The sequence below is a fragment of the Nerophis ophidion genome, linkage group LG08 (genome assembly GCF_033978795.1).
Source record: "Nerophis ophidion isolate RoL-2023_Sa linkage group LG08, RoL_Noph_v1.0, whole genome shotgun sequence".
In the NCBI taxonomy this organism is placed as follows: Eukaryota; Metazoa; Chordata; class Actinopteri; order Syngnathiformes; family Syngnathidae; genus Nerophis; species Nerophis ophidion.
In genome coordinates this window covers 23,249,590-23,263,702 of record NC_084618.1, presented here as the reverse complement: position 1 = coordinate 23,263,702, position 14,113 = coordinate 23,249,590, and positions in this window count along the sequence as shown.

Below are 14,113 nucleotides of genomic sequence, written 5' to 3'. Positions count from 1 at the left end.
TTTTCTTTGACAAAAAAACATAAAAGAAACAAAATAATAGTGCAAAAGTAAAATCGACGGATATTGAAGTTGATCTCGTAACTTAAGTGTTGAAAGTAAAAAAATAAAAATAAAATAAAAATGGATCCCAAATATATTTTGTGGGATTTTTTTTTTTACTTTTCCCTGTGATTACTCAAAAATATTAAATAATTAAAAGTCCTGCATTATTAATCTTTTAGGGCTCTAATTACTAAATACTGCATATTTCAGTTTTATTATAAAAACAAAGTTGTTGTTTTTTTTACTTTATATCAACTTTAAGTTGATATAGAGATTTGCTGTAAGCATTAAATAAACTAATAATAATAATTTGACTTATTTTGAACATTGTAATGACTGAGACCCTTTATGGTCCATGGGAGCCCTTAAGGTAAAAAAGCAAACAAACATATATTTTGTTATGATTTGAAAATGAAAAATATCAAAATGCCCCCACATGCTTACATTTTTCCGTGTGCGGCTTTCAGTGGAAAAAGTTTGGACACCCCTGCCTTAAAACAAGTAAAACACTCTAACATAAAATCTTATGTATGGACGCGCAAGTCCCGGGACGCCCAAAATGTCCAAAACGCGCCCATCAACGTCCCACGGGAAGGCGGGGAGAAAAGAGAGAAAAGTCTGTAAAATGTTCAAAAATCACACTCCATGTGGGACTCGAACCTGGGTAGGTATTTTGAAAATGTTTGGGACTTTTGCCGACTTTTCCAAATTTTATTCCCCCTCCCTGTGGGACTCGGGTGGGTGTGTTATGGACATTTTGGGCATCCCGGGACTTGCGTGGCCGGAGTTGTGGGACTCGAACCTCGGTAGGTATTTTGGACATTTTTGGGACTTTTGCCGACTTTTCTCTCCCACTTCCCGTGGGACTTTACTGGGTGCGTTTTGGACATTTTTTATTTATCCCAGGAATTGAGCGGCCGGCGGCGGGACTTGTGAGACTCGAACCTGGGTAGGTATTTTGAACATTTTTGGGACTTTTGCCGACTTTTCCAAATTTTATCTCCCCTCCCTATAGGACTCGGCTGGGTGTGTTATGGACATTTTGGGCATCCCGGGACATGCACGGCCGGGGGCGGGACTTGTTGGACTTGAACCTGGGTAGGTATTTTGGACATTTTTGGGACTTTTGCCGACTTTTCCAAATTTTATCCCCCCCTCCCTGTGGGACTTGGCTGGGTGTGTTATGGACATTTTGGGCATCCCGGGACTTGTGCGGCCGTCGGCGGAACTTGTGGGACTCGAACCTGGGTAGGTATTTTGAACATTTTTGGGACTTTTGCTGACTTTTCCAAATTTTATCTCCCCTCCTTGTAGGACTCGGCTGGGTGTGTTATGGACATTTTGGGCATTCCGGGACTTGCGCGGCCGTCGGCGGAACTTGTGGGACTCGAACCTGGGTAGGTATTTTGGACATTTTTGGGACTTTTGCCGACTTTTCCAAATTTTATCCCCCCCTGCCTGTGGGACTTGGCTGGGTGTGTTATGGACATTTTGGGCATCCCGGGATTTGCGCGGCCGGCGGCGGGACTTGTGGGACTCGAACTTGGGTAGGTATTTTGGACATTTTTGGGACTTTTGCCGACTTTTCCAAACTTTATCCCCCCCTCCCTGTGGGACTTGGCTGGGTGTGTTATGGACATTTTGGGCATCCCGGGACTTGCGTGGCCGGGGGGGGGGACTTGTGGGACTCGAACTTGGGTAGGTATTTTGGACATTTTTTATGTATCCCGGGACTTGTGCGGTCGGCGGCGGGACTCGTGGGACTCGAACCTGGGTAGGTATTTTGAAAATTTTGGGGGCTTTTGCTGACTTTTCCAAATGTTATCCCCCCTCCTTGTGGGACTCGGCTGGGTGTGTTATGGACATTTTGGGCATCCCGGTACTTGCGCGGCTGGCGGCGGGACTTGTGGGACTCGAACCTGGGTAGGTATTTTGGACATTTTTGGGACTTTTGCCGACTTTTCCAAACTTTATCCCCCCCTCCCTGTGGGACTTGGCTGGGTGTGTTATGGACATTTTGGGCATCCCGGGACTTGTGCGGCCGGGGGCGGGACTTGTGGGACTCGAACCTGGGTAGGTATTTTGAACATTTTTGGGACTTTTGCTGACTTTTCCAAATTTTATCTCCCCTCCTTGTAGGACTCGGCTGGGTGTGTTATGGACATTTTGGGCATCCCGGGACTTGCGCGGCCGGCGGCGGAACTTGTGGGACTCGAACCTGGGTAGGTATTTTGGACATTTTTGGGACTTTTGCCGACTTTTCCAAATTTTATCCCCCCCTGCCTGTGGGACTTGGCTGGGTGTGTTATGGACATTTTGGGCATCCCGGGATTTGCGCGGCCGGCGGCGGGACTTGTGGGACTCGAACTTGGGTAGGTATTTTGGACATTTTTGGGACTTTTGCCGACTTTTCCAAACTTCATCCCCCCCTCCCTGTGGGACTTGGCTGGGTGTGTTATGGACATTTTGGGCATCCCGGGACTTGCGTGGCCGGGGGGGTGGGACTTGTGGGACTCGAACCTGGGTAGGTATTTTGGACATTTTTTATGTATCCCGGGACTTGTGCGGTCGGCGGCGGGACTCGTGGGACTCGAACCTGGGTAGGTATTTTGAAAATTTTGGGGGCTTTTGCTGACTTTTCCAAATTTTATCCCCCCTCCTTGTGGGACTCGGCTGGGTGTGTTATGGACATTTTGGGCATCCCGGTACTTGCGCGGCTGGCGGCGGGACTTGTGGGACTCGAACCTGGGTAGGTATTTTGGACATTTTTGGGACTTTTGCCGACTTTTCCAAACTTTATCCCCCCCTCCCTGTGGGACTTGGCTGGGTGTGTTATGGACATTTTGCGCATCCTGGGACTTGGGCGGCCGGAGGCGGGACTTGTGGGACTCGAACCTGGGTAGGTATTTTGGAAATTTTTGGGACTTTTGCCGATTTTTCAAAATTTTATCGCCCCTCCTTGTGGGACTCGGCTGGGTGTGTTATGGACATTTTGGGCATCCTGGTACTTGCGCGGCCGGCGGCGGGACTTGTGGGACTTGAACCTGAGTAGGTATTTGGGAAATTTTTGGGACTTTTGCCGACTTTTCAAAATTTTATCCCCCCTTCCCTGTGGGACTTGGCTGGGTGTGTTATGGACATTTTGGGCATCCTGGTACTTGCGCGGCCGGCGGCGGGACTTGTGGGACTTGAACCTGAGTAGGTATTTGGGAAATTTTTGGGACTTTTGCCGACTTTTCAAAATTTTATCCCCCCTTCCCTGTGGGACTTGGCTGGGTGTGTTATGGACATTTTGCGCATCCCGGGACTTGCGCGGCTGGCGACGGTACTTGTGGGACTCGAACCTGGGTAGGTATTTTGTACATATTTGGGACTTTTGCTGAATTTTCTCCCCCACTTCCCGTGGGACTTTACTGGGTGCGTTTTGGACATTTTTTATGCATCCAGGGACCTGTGAGGCTGGCGGCGGGACTCGTGGGACTGGAACCCGAGGAGGTATTTTGGACAAAATGTAGACTTTTTTGACCTTTTTGAGGTATTCTGGACAAAATTGCGAACTTTTTGACCATTTTGGATGCCTTTTCCTCTCTTCTTCCCCGCCTTCCTGTACATCATTGCAGGGTGTGTTTTGGACATTTGGACAAAAATTGTTTCAAGCATGTTTGACTCAATATAGGTCATTAAATCTCTGCAAGCTCTAATATCTTACTGAGATCATTTAGGATCAAAACCCTTAAAACAAGTACAAACCTCGTTTCCATATGAGTTGGGAAATTGTGTTAGATGTAAATATAAACGGAATACAATGATTTGCCAATCCTTTTCAACCCATATTCAGTTGAATATGCTACAAAGACAACATATTTAATGTTCAAACTGATAAAAAAAATTTTTTTTTTGCAAATAATCATTAACTTTAGAATTTGATGCCAGCAACATGTGACAAAGAAGTTGGGAAAGGTGGCAATAAATACTGATAAAGTTGAGGAATGCTCATCAAACACTTATTTGGAACATCCCACAGGTGTGCAGGCTAATTGGGAACAGGTGGGTGCCATGATTGGGTATAAAAACAGCTTCCCAAAAAATGCTCAGTCTTTCACAAGAAAGGATGGGGTGAGGTACACCCCTTTGTCCACAACTGCGTGAACAAATAGTCAAACAGTTTAAGAACAACGTTTCTCAAAGTTCAATTGCAGGAAATTTAGGGATTTCAACATCTACGGTCCATAAAATCATCAAAAGGTTCAGAGAATCTGGAGAAATCACTCCACGTAAGCGGCGTGGCCGGAAACCAACATTGAATGACCGTGACCTTTGATCCCTCAGACGGCACTGTATCAAAACCGACATCGATCTCTAAAAGATATCACCACATGGGCTCAGGAACACTTCAGACAACCACTGTCACTAAACACAATTCGTCGCTACATCTGCAAGTTAAAGTTCTACTATGCAAAGAGAAAGCCATTTATCAACAACATCCAGAAATTCCGCCGGCTATCCTGGGCCCGAGATCATATAAGATGGACTGATGCAAAGTGGAAATGTGTTCTGTGGTCTGACAAGTCCACATTTCCAATTGTTGTTGGAAACTGTGGACATTTGTGTTCTCGGGAACAAAGAGGAAAACCATCCGGATTGTTTTAGGCGCAAAGTTCAAAAGCCAGAATCTGTGATGGTATGGGGTGTATTAGTGCCCAAAGCATTGGTAACTTACACATCTGCGAAGGCACCATTAATGCTGAAAGGTACATACAGGTTTTGGAGCAACATATATTGCCATTCAAGCAACGTTATCATGGACACCCCTGCTTATTTCAGCAAGACAATGCCACACCACATGTTACAACAGCGTGTCTTCATAGTAAAAGAGTGCGCGTACTAGACTGGCAGGCCTGTAGTCCAGACCTGTCACCCATTGAACATTTTGAAGCCTAAAATACGACAACAGAGACCCCGGACTGTTGAACAACTTCAGCTGTATATCAAGCAAGAATGGGAAAGAATTCCACCTGAATAGCTTCAAAAATGTGTCTCCTCAGTTCCCAAAAGTTTATTGAGTGTTGTTAAAAGAAAAGGTGATGTAACACAGTGGTGAACATGCCCTTTCCAATTATTTTGGCATGTGTTGCAGCCATGAAATTCTAAGTTTATTATTATTTGCAAAAAAAAAAAAAGTTTATGAGTTTGAACATCAAATATCTGAATATGGGTTGAAAAGGATTTGCAAATCATTGTATTCCATTTTTATTTACATCTAACACAATTTCCCAACTCATATGGAAACGGGGTTTGTAAAACACTAACATAAAATCTGCTATGTGAAAAGAATTATCTTATCAGACAGAAAATAAGCAAATATCGCCCTTATTTGAGATATTTCATCTTACCTAGATTTCAGTTTTTGCAGTGTGAATGTCCCCAATATACAAACGCAGACAAAAGGCTCATCAATTATCCTTCCCATCACTTTTCAGTCGGGGTTAAATTTGAGATCAGCCTCTTTTACATACTCTAGGAAACCCCCCTATACTTCCTGAAACTTCACAGAACGACCGTTCGATGTCAGCCTAATTTTCTCCGCCTTGAGAAAAGACAGAACATCCTTCATTCCAGCGGGCGTGGCAAGGCAGAGCTGGTGCCTTCCAATTTAGCACAATGGCCCCGTGTACACTGCAGACCAATCAGATTTTTTTTTTTTGCTCTCAAGTGACACGGATCGGATTTTTTTTTTTGCAAGTCTAAACGCTCCAAAGTGCTTCAAATATGTTATTTTAGCAGGTAGTCCTGGATCCCATTGTAGTCTGATCTTTCCGCTTCTATGTTAGCTACCTCTCTTTGTTTACAATGTATATTTTCTGCTTATCTACTCTCTATTTTATGCTGCCCCCTTTTTTTGCTGCAGCTGTTACATATAATGTAATATTATAAATAATAATTGTGATTCCTTACTGTGGAGAGGCGGAGCCGACAGTCTGACGGAGCGACAGGGCACGCTGGAGCACTACCCAAAATGGCGGCGAGGAGGCGGAGACGTCGACTGAGCGGAGAGGCGGGGCGTGCCGGGAGCGACGCTACAAGCGAGATCAGGTGCGTGGCTCGCGCACCGGGAGACAATTAACGTATCTCCTCTCAGCGTATAAAAGGGGGGAAGGAGAAGAGAACGAGGGAGGAGGAGGAGAGCCCGCAGCAGTGCGTGAAGAGCAAGAGCGACAGAGAGCAGACGATGACAACGACGACGGCGGCTGAAAAGCGACCGGCGAACGAGCAGTGGAGGAAAGGCGCTGAAAAGTGACCCGACCCACATTGGGGTTTATTGCAAAATAAACAAGAGTCAAACCTGCTCAAGCAAGATGTCCTTCCTTGGTGGTCCATTGAACCCGCACGACAGCGAGCAACTGTCACAGTTACATATTGTGAATATAATATAGTATCAGTATACATTATATACTGTATATACAATATGTAAATATTACATATAAATTTTATATTGCTACTATGGTACATTTTTAGTCTACCTTATACCCGCATTATCCTTTCCATCCTTTGTAATTGAGCTACTGTGTGGAACGAGTTCCCTTGCGGATCAATAAAGTTTGTCTAAGTCTAAGTCTAAGCCGCCAGCGGAAATGGATATTTCATCACAACATCCGGTTTCGGTTTCATTTAAGACGGACGGATTAGTTTAATGGTGCGCAAATATTAGGCTATATGTGATACATGAATATTTATTTTCATTGCAAAGAAATGGCGATTGTTGAAGGACCGGAATTAACGCTGATGTGAGTTGAAAAATAATGCTGACGTACATCCATGCTGTTGTAACACGTGGATCGGCATTGTCTTGCTGAAATAAGCAGGGGCGTCCATTGTAACATTGCTTTGATGGCAACATATGTTGCTCCAACCACGCCCCGCCCCGACCACACCCCATGCCCCACCCCTGACCACGGCCCCACACCCCACTTCCTGAAATCGGAGGTCTCAAGGTTGGCAAGTATGGTAATTCATTTACTAAGAAAAGATAAGGTTAAACTTTATTTGCACATATTATGGCCACACTAATTTATGTGACACCTGGGACTTAAAGGATTTGGCTTGATCTTTTCGCCAATTAACATGGGCAAAGTATCAAACATTTCAGTCCAAAGAACATAAATGTTTTTAAAAAACTCAAATTTATCGATACAATGATTATATCGCTTGGCCTGAGCTTTACCCCAGTAGTTTAAAATGTACTATATGGGTTATAACTGAGCAAATGAGAATAAGACAATTAGTTCAATGGGAATTTAGAGAGTTAGAATAAATCAATCCAAAAAACCTGTTTGCTATTTTTATTTGAAATTTGAGTAACAAAAAAAGTAGATCAAATATGAGAGCTTACTTTTTTTAATACACTCTTAACTCCTTGAGGACTTTTCCGTCCTGTCGGCACTTAACTGCTCATAAATTCCAGTATGTTCGCCCCAGAGGGTTCATTTCGCCATCTTCCATACACAAACACACATTTTTGTAATGTCTGAGGTGTGATAACGATCACTAGAGAATGATGTGTACTGTACATGAACCCACTATATTATTATTCAATATGTTCATGTGAAGCTCATTTTGGTTCCAACGTCCCAAAGACAACGACGACTGGGTTTCTGTCGGCACTCGCCTCCATTGTTCCTCAGAGTTGCCACGACCACCCACAAAAGCCAGAACTGAATATATAATACAACACCCAAAACCATTAAAGTTGGCACGTTGTGCAAATGGTAAATAAAAAAAGAAATCGATGATTTGCAAATCATTTTCAACCTATATTCAATTGAATAGACTGCAAAGACAAGATATTTAACGTTCAAACTGGTAAACTTATTTATTTTTTGCAAATATTAGCTCATTTAGAATTTGATACCTGCAACACGTTTCAAAAAAGCTGGCACAAGTAGGCAAAAAAGAATGAGAAAGTGAGGAATGCTCATCAAACACTTATTTGGAACATCCCACAGGGGAACAGGCTAATTGGGAACAGGTGGGTGCCATGATTTGGTATAAAAGCAGCTTCCACGAAATGCTCAGTCGTTCACAAACAAGGATGGGGCGAGGGTCACCACTTTGTGAACAAATGGGTGAGCAAATCGTCCAACAGTTTAAGAACAACATTTCTCAAGGAGCTATTGCAAGGAATTTAGGGATTTCACCATGTATGGTGCGTAAAATGATCAAAATGTTCAGAGAATCTGAAGAAATCACTGCAAGGCCGAAAACCAATATTGAATGCCCGTGACCTTCGATCCCTCAGGCGGTGCTGCATCACAAAGCGACATCGGTGATAAAGGATATCACCACATGGGCTCAGGACCACTTCAGAAAACTACTATCAGTAACTACAGTTCGTTGCTACATCTGTAAGTGCAAGTTAAAACTCTACAATGCAAAGCGAAAGCCATTTATCAACAACATCCAGAAACTCCGCCGGCCTCCCTGGGCCCGAGCTCAACTAGAATGGAGTGAGGCAAAGTGGAAAAGTGGTCTGACGAGTCCACATTTCAAATTGTTTTTGGAAACTGTAGACTTTGTGTCCTCTGGAACAAAGAGAAAAAGAACCATCCGGACTGTTATAGGCGCAAAGTTGAAAAGCCAATATCTGTGATGGTATGGGGGTGCATTAGTGCCCAAGGCATGGGTAACTTACACATCTGTGAAGGCACCATTAATGCTGAAAGGTACATGCAGGTTTTGGAGCAACATATGTTGCCATCCAAGCGACGTTATCATGGGCGCCCCTGCTTATTTCAGCAAAACAATGCTAAGCCAAGTGTTACAACAGCTTGGCCTCATAGTAAAAGAGTGCGGGTACTAGACTGGGCTGCCTGTAATCCAGACCTGTCTCCCGTTAAAAATGTGTGGCACAATATGAAGCTTAAAATACCACAACAGAGACCCCAGATTGTTGACCAACTTAAGCAAAAATGGGAAAGAATTCCACCTGAAAAGCTTAAAAAATAGGCCTCCTCAGTTCCCAAATGTTTACTGAGTGTTGTTAAAAGGAAAGGCCATGTAACACAGTGGTAAAAATCCCCCCGTGCCAACTTTTTTGCAATGTGTTGCTGCCATTAAATTCTAAGTTAATGATTATTTGCAAACAAAAATTACGTTTCTCAGTTCGAACATCAAATATCTTGTCTTTGCAGTCTATTCAATTGAATATATGTTGAAAAGGATTTGCAAATCATTGTATTCTGTTTTTATTTACGAATTACACAACGCGCCAACTTCCCTGCATTTGGGTTTTGTACATTTTTTCTCCCTGTGCAAAGCTGCATAAACGTCTAAGGAAGACCCATTTTCTTCTCTTCTGCTGTTTTGCTCGGGAAATCCAACCCCGCGGCTCCACAAGTCTACCATTAAAGTGTATGAATTATTACATAATTCTTCTCACCTTCTCAGAGTTTAGGTGCCGTGTCATGAAAATGGTGGTGTGTCAGGGAAATGAGAGGTGAGAAGAACACAAGTAATTCTGCTGCTTCAAAGTGTTGCGGTTTTCACGGAACATGAACGAGGGTTTTTTTTTTAGCCTCATTGATGTTAGCGCTTGGTCTTTAACGTGAGCTGCATTTTTTTTTAGCAATGCAACTTTGCACTGCATCTTTTGTACTCCAAACATTTCAAAAGGTTTGACTCTGCGACAACTGCATTTTTAAAAAATTGTATCGGCACGTGGTCCTTCTTTTTAAAACCATCCCAAAAGCCATGATCATATTTTGTCGCCATCTGAAGGACAATTTAAGTAACTCATCCATAAATTAAACGTGCATGGACTCAGAGCACAGCATGAAGTTATACGACCCAATCCAAACAACCTTCCCTAGTCATGGTGCTGTAAAAAAAAATTAACCAGCACAAAAATACAACATGGTCACACATAACACAACCTGCTCATTGAACTTTGCATATATTATAAAACATGTCCAATATATATATATATATATATATATATATGTATATATATACATGTATATATATATAAAAAAAGAACCCATTTAAATCCACTGCCAGGGATCATGGGAAAAATGCAAAATGCTCTTTCCACACTTTTCCATTATCGGCACATTTTAGCTGCTTGATATTTCTGAATGATTAAAACACTTTAAAGAGGTTGTCACGGAAGTATACAAAGTAGGAGTTAAACTTTCACACACTGTTAATAATCAATTATAATACCTAATTATTTATCTATTATTATATTATAAAATGTACTCATATTTATGTATAGGCTTTATATATGTATATACTTAGATACATATATGTGTATATGTATACATACATATATACAGTATATATATACACAAATATATATGTATATATGTATACATACATATATATATACACACATACATACATATATATGTATACACACATACATACATATATATACATACACACATACATACATATATATATACACACATATATATATACGCATATATATATACACATATATATATATATACACACATATATATATATATACACACACATATATATATACATACACACACACATATATATATATATATATATATATATATATATATATATATATATATATATATATATATATATCCATTTTCGACGGATTATTCCCTTTGGGGCCGCGGGGGGCGCTGGTGCCTATATCAGCTACTATATATATATATATATATATATATATATATATATATATATATGGTTACTTTGCATGAAGTCGGCTTTCGGCCCCCAGCCCAATTTTTAAAGCCCAATGCGGCCCCCCATACAAAAAGTTTGGACATCCCTGCTTTTACTATTTAATTTTCACAATACCAATGCAGTACAGCCCTTTGAGACACTAGTGATTTAGGGCTATATAAGTAAACATTGATTGATTGATTGAGTAACATAATTAGGTAGTGGCACCGAATCCGATTTTTGGCAACTAAAATTTGATTCACGTAAATCCAACGGTGCCGTGTTACGGTATCTGGGCTGCGCGTGATGTCACGCCTGGTTGCATACCAGGGATGTACTGATAAACAGTATTAATAATAACCCGATAAAACTCCCGACGATTGATCGAAAAACCACACTGTGATAAACTAACAAAATGACTGGTGCTAGCTGGAATGCGAACATGAAAACAAGAGGCATTAACGTCTTTCCCCATTAACAAACGACATACTTCAATCCAAACTTGTATACACACTCAGCTGTGTGGTGTTCGCGTCCGTGGGACCCGTTTTCATTTTTAATTACAAGAAATATTATACAATTACCGTATTTCCTTGAATTGCCGCAGGGCATATAGTATGCGTCGGCCTTGAATTATATCCGGGTCAAACTCGCTTCGCAAAATAATTAGCGCATTCTTGGTATTACCGCCGGGTCAAACTCGTGACGTCATGAGTGACACTTCCCCTGTCATTATTTTCAAAACGGAGGAGGCTGATATCAATACCGGTAATTTGAAATAGCATATAGGGAAGAAGATTAAGAGCTATTCAGTAGGATTTAAGGTCCAAGCTATTGGATGCTAAAAAGAACAGTAACCAGCTATGTTTTATTAATATAACTGTGGAGAAGTGAAGCCAACGGTCCGACAGACAGGCAGGGCAAGATGGCGGCGAGGAGGCAGGGTGGGCGAGCGAGCGGAGAAGAGGAGCGGAGGAGCGACCTGGACTGAGGTTTTATTGAAAAATAAACCGAGTCAAACTGCTCAACCCATGTCCTTCCTTGGTGGTCCTGGGAACCCGCAAGACGATGGCTTGAGACCGTCACAATACCCTAGCTGTGTGTGTCAAATATGAGTCATTAAATGACTCCCGCCTCCTGGTGGTAGAGGGCGCTAGTGATCCTTCTTGCGACTACTCGGCTGCAGAAGAAGTGACAATGAGTGACGTGAATTGTGCTGGGACGGATATGACGCGGACGACGGACCTTTTAGCATGTAACACATATGCTGGCTATGTAAACAACCGGGCTGAAATAAAGCATGCTCCAGTCCTAAATACCCAGTGTATCATTTATACAATACCATTTCCTGGTGGCAGCGGTGGGATAAAGAGATCACCTATGGAGCAGAATGGGAGGGGGAGTTGTGCGAGGCTAATTCTGTTGTCGCCCCCGCACTTGAGGAGCCGATCTAACTGATAGTAGCGGTCTGATAGCAGTTTTCTGAACTGGACTTTCAATCGAAGCAGGAGGTAATCAAGGAAGATCTCCATCGAGACAGAGAAACTTTTAAAACTGAAGAAAGATAAGGAAGACTTCTGTGACGTCTCGGTGGCATTGTGGTGATGAGTTGTTCTCTCGTGGGTGCAGCGGAAGATGGAACACAGCAAGAGGGTAGGGATAAGAATGTATTTATATAATAAAACAAACTAAGAACAAAAACACTTTCACAAAGGCACTAACCAAAAACCAACAGAACTAGCTCGGGAGCTAGAAAGAACAAAGGGCGCTAGCGTGGAAGCTAGGGACATAAACAAACAAAATAGCATATAAGGTAACGAGTATACAAAAATAGATTTACCACAATGTTGGAAGAGCGGCGTCAGCTGTTGCGTGTAGCAAGCAAGAGTCCAAGACTGAATTTCAAACAGAGGCGGGCATATATAGGGAGATAAATAATCAAGGGCAGGTGCGCGTGATCAAAGCAGAGACAGGTGACACTAAATGGGTAACTATGACAACGGAAACAAAAACTGAGGAAGACGAATACTAGACAGAATGTGATAAACAGAACCAAAATCAGAATATGGCATGATCCAAGACGTGGATCATGACAACTTCTATAAACAAGTTATCGACGCTTTTGATCAGAAGGAGCAGCATGGATTTCATTTATAAGTAAAAGGTAAGACCATAATAACGTTTTTTTAATTAAATGTGCTTTTCATGATGGTATCCTTACATCACACTCCAATTTTTACTGCATGCCTTTGAGAAGAGGTTTTAAAATAATTAGCGCATGCTTACTTTTACCGCATGCCTCTGGTAAGCGCAAGAGGGACAAGAGGTTTGAAATTAATTGCCGTAATATATTTTTCAAACTGAGACTAACTGAGTTTGGCTCATTTTCTGTGAAGAACATATATCAGAAAAACATCCTTAATGACCATTTTAGAATGTGCCAGGGGGCTGTTAAAAAATTAGTTGCCTATTCGCCTGCGTCGATATCAGTCAGGGAATTCGAGGTCCGTCCAACCTGCCCTCTTAAACATGTTTTGGGCTCGGCGGTACTTGTGCTGTGTGTGTTTGGATGGAGTGTGAGCACCTTTTAAGAAGGAGCGCAAACTACGAATTAGAGGGGAGGAGCTTTTCCAGCTTTGGTCGCCGACTCGACGGCTGACCTAAAGGAGGCACGCGCCGCTTTAAGGCCACGCCGACGATCCTTGTGAGAGAACATTCCAGGTTTTTGCACGTCGCTCTAACAGAAGGGAAGGGAAACCCCGTCAGCGGCTAATGCAAGGGTTAATAATCGCATTAAGCCTTTTGGAAAGCAGTAATTGACTATCTCTTAAGGTCACTGTCAGCGTCTGGAGGAGGCATTCATCTTTTCCACTCGTTTATTGCCTTTCCACACACTTTTAACGACAACTTTAATGGACGCCTGCCCCCGTCACCCGCCACTGCGGCCTATAAACCGCAGCTGGCCTACTCAAAAATAAGGGCAATAGTAAATAATAATTATAAACAATTAAATAAAGATTTTGGAAATGTTTATTTACATACCTTAACTGTTTCCAAACGGTGTCTGTCACACGGCAGTAAAACGGCTGATCAAACAAAACAGAGGTCATCGTCATGGAAGCTAAACTTAGTTAAGTTAAAGTTAAGTTAAAGTACCTATGATTGTGACACAATAACTAGGTGTGGGGAAATTTGTCCTCTGCATTTGACTCATCCCCTTGATCACCCCCTAGGAGGTGAGGGGAGCAGTGAGCAGCAGTGGTGGCCGCGCCCGGGAATCATTTTTGGTGATTCAACCCTCAATTCCAACATTTGATGCTTCGTGCCAAGCAGGGAGGCAATGGGTCCCATTTTTTTCGTCTTTGGT